Source organism: Theropithecus gelada, chromosome 16 (genome assembly GCF_003255815.1).
Source record: "Theropithecus gelada isolate Dixy chromosome 16, Tgel_1.0, whole genome shotgun sequence".
Classification (NCBI taxonomy): domain Eukaryota; kingdom Metazoa; phylum Chordata; class Mammalia; order Primates; family Cercopithecidae; genus Theropithecus; species Theropithecus gelada.
In genome coordinates, this window is record NC_037684.1 from 28563479 (window position 1) to 28567372 (window position 3894).

A 3894-nucleotide genomic window follows, 5' to 3' on the forward strand; every position below is an offset into this window, starting at 1 on the left:
TGGGCGGGCCCTGCACGTGGCCCTGACAGCAGTAGGCCCCACCCCTGCTGGGTCCAATGAGCTCAGGTAGGGCTGACACAGGCAGCAGGAAGGGAAGTACTGGGTGGTGGGTTTTGGGGCCGGGTGTGTGTGAGGGGCTCCCAAGTTCCTGCTTGGCCTTCTTGTGGCACCACATGGCCAGGGAGTCCTTGCTTGGACAGGGCATTGCTAGGATCAAGGTGTGCAGTGGGCACTCCTCAGGTGCTGGCTGGGGCAGAGGACATGGGTTGGCAGAACTGGCAGAGAGTGAGGGCCTTGACAAAGCAGGGTGCCAGTGGGCAGGAGACCCTCTGCAGCCCCCCTTTGTGCTGCGTCATGCTGGAACAGGCACAGGGTAGGGGCCCACTGGAGGTAAGGCTAGGCACGAGCTTGTCTTTTCTTCTTTCTCTCCTTTTACAGTAATGACTGTAGCCTGGAATGGGGCCTCTAACTCAAGAAAAGGAGGCTGAAGTGTCTGGAGGCCTTCAAGAAGGGGCTTATAGCTGTTCCTTCACTCACAGGCTCTCTCTGTCCCTCGTCTGGTCTGTGCCTCAGGGTGGAAGTTCCCTGAGGGGAGGACATTGGAGGGTGATACCAGGAAGCCCGGAAGTCTGGTTTGGTAGCTCCTTCTCCGTGGTTCCAACTCTCTCCCTGTTCTAGAGGGGCCAGGGGTCCTAGAATGTTGTAAGGGGGTGTTCAGCCATGGTGGGGGAGGGCGCTGATGGCAGAGCCTGGTCTGGGGGCGCTGGTCTGAAGTGAGGGAGCTGGTGAAGTCTCCAGCCCAGGGACTTATGGTGACCCCAGTAGGCTAATCTCAGGGGTGGGTTGCCCCATGCCCCCATTGTGCCCAGTGGAAGGGCTTCTGGCCTTACAGTTTTTGATGCCCTGGGGTTTCACTGAGGCATGGTGAGCTAGCGCATGGGAGGCTGGTGAGCAAAGCTATGCAAAGTTATATAAGGTGCCCCTTCCTGATGGTGACATAAAAGGTGTCCCTAGGTGTCCATGCAGCCTTGTTGGCACATGGCTTGGTGAGCAATTATGTCTTTGGATGAAAAATGTGATGTTCCTGCCCTGGAGTGGATGTCGCTGCACACGGCAGCTTCCCCCATGAGGCTGCGGCTCAGGACTGTGGGAGAGTGGGCAGGGCAACTGGTGAGTTTCTTGAGCGGAAGGGGCAGGTTACAATAGGGCAAAGTGTTGGGCTAAGACTGTGGTAACCCTGGCCATCTCCCCTGGGGCTGGCGTGGATAGCCTCTGCAGTGGTTCTTCAGGGCCAGGGGACCCTCCAGCCATTCAAACCCATACCTTGGGGTTATGGTCTTTCTTGGCAGATTGGCTCTTTTGTCTCACACCCAGCTGCTTCCTTTAGCTTGGTGGTCCCAGAACACTGCCTCACAGACCCTGCCCAACACCATGCCACTGCCCTTCGCCATGATCATCAAGGGATGGATGGAATGGCATTTCTTTATACATCTGTAGATATGACATTTTTTCTTTAGCCTATGGATGTGATAGATTACATTATTTGACTTTTGAATGTTGAACCCTCCTATACCTGGGATGAATCCCCGGTCATGGTATATAATTCTTTTTTTTTTTTTTTTTTTTGAAATGGGGTCTTGCTATGTTACCCAGGCTGGTCTCAACCTCCTGGACTCAAGTGATCTTCCCACTTCATACTTTGAAGTAGCTGGGGTTACAGACATGTACTACTATGCGTGGGTCTGTATAATTCTTCTAATACATTGTTGGGTTCAATTTGCTAACATTTTGTTGAGGATTTTTACATCTATGTTCATGAGTGATATTGGTGTATAGTTTTCTTTTGTAATGTCTCTGGTTTCAGCAATGCTGGCCTCATAAAATGAGTTGGGAAGTGTTTCTTCTGCTTCTATCTTCTGAAAGAGGTTGTAGAGAAGTGGTCCTATTTCTTCCTCAAATGTCTGGTAGGTTTCACCAGTAAAACTGTCTGGTCCTGGTGCTTTCTGTTTTGGAAGTTTATTAATCATTAATTCCATTTCTTTGCTAGATATAGACCTATTCACAGCATTTGTTTTCAACCTCAAAATACACTATTTCCCTAGTTGACGGAATCACCTTGTCCTGCATCTACTCTTCTGAGAGAAGGGATTCCAAGTAGATTAAAAAAAAAAAAAAAGTCCAACCTACATTTTGTTGTATTCTGCATGTCTCTCACTGAGGCAGAGGGAAAATCAGTTAAAGAAACTAAGAAATGTAATTTCTGACTGAGTTTTTTTCTTGTAGAGAACCCACATTACTCATTCATTCAAAATGCATTTATTTGGCTGGGTGTGGTGGCTCACACCTGTAATCCCAGCACTTTGGGAGGCTGAGGTGGGCAGATCACCTGAGGTCAGGAGTTCAAGACCAGCCTGGCCAACATGGTAAAATCCCATCTCTACTAAAACCACAAAAATTAGCCGGGCATGGTGGTGGGCACATATAATCCCAGCTACTCGGGAGGCTGAGGCAGGAGAATCTCCTGAATCTGGGAGGTGGAGGTTGCAGTGAGCCGAGATTATACCACTGTACTCCAGCCTGGGTGTCAGAGTGAAACTCCATCTAAAACAAACAAACAAACAAACAAACAAAAAACAACCACTTATTGAGTGCCTCTGCATTCAGATGTTAGGATGTAGAGATGAATGGGACAAGGCTCCTGCCCCCAAGGAGCACACTGTTCATGGAGGAGTATGACTCATAGACAGAAAGGCCCCCAGATCACAGCCTGGTGCAACCAAGAGGCCTACAAAAGGCTGGAGCTGAGCCATCTTCTGTCAGCGTTAGTCGCGTGTGGATACCGAGCACCTGAAATGTGGCTAGTCTAAACAAAGATGTGCTGTGGGTGCAAAATACAATTCAAATTTTAAAGACTCAGCATGAAAAATTATATGAAATATCTCAATAGTAATGGAAGAATTTTTTTTTTATTTTTTTATTTTTAGAAATGCAGTTACATTATTTAGAAATGCCCAGGCTGGTCTCAAACTCCCAGCTTCAAGCTATTCTCCTACCTTGGCCTCCCAAAGGGCTGGGATTACAGGCGTGAGCCACCATGCTGGCTCGGTAATTTTTTATATTGATTGTGTGTGGAAATGATGCTGTTTTATAGATACTGGGTTAAATAAAAATATTATTGAAATTAATTTCCTCTGCTTCTTTTCACTTTTTAAGATGTGTTTTATTAGTTTCCCGAGGCTATTGTAACAAATTACCACAAACCTGATGCCTTAAAAAAACAAACATCTATTCTGTCACAGTCTGGAGCCTGAAATTGGACAGGGCCATGCTCCTTTCCGGCCCTGAAAGGGAGAATCCATTCCTTGCCTCTTCAAATTTCTGGTGGCTGTCCTGGAATTCCTGAGTTTGTGGCTGCGTCACTCCAGTCTCAGTCTCTGTCTTCACATCTCCTTCTCCTCTTCTGTCTGTCTAATCTCTCTTTGTCTCCCTTTTATTTTCTTTATTTATTTTGAGAGAGGGTCTTGCTTTGTTTCTCAGGCTGAAGTGCAGTGGTACCATCATGGCTCACTGCAGCCTCGAACTCCCAGGCTCAAGCAATCCTCTTGCTTCAGCCTCCTGAGTAGCTGGGACTATAGGCACATGCCACCACACCCAGCTAAGCTTTTAATTTTTTTGTAGAGATGGAAGTCTCACTATGTTGTGCAGGTTGGTTTCAAACTCTTGGCCTCAACTGATCCTCCCACCTCAGCCTCCCAAGTTGCTGGGATTACAGGCCTGAGCTGCCGTGCCCAGCTCGACGCTGGGCACTTTTTTCAGCAGCTGGTTTCTAACATCCAGTGTTCAGCTTTGTGGGCATCAAGAGGTTGTTGCCGAAACAACTTCCTGAATCAGTTG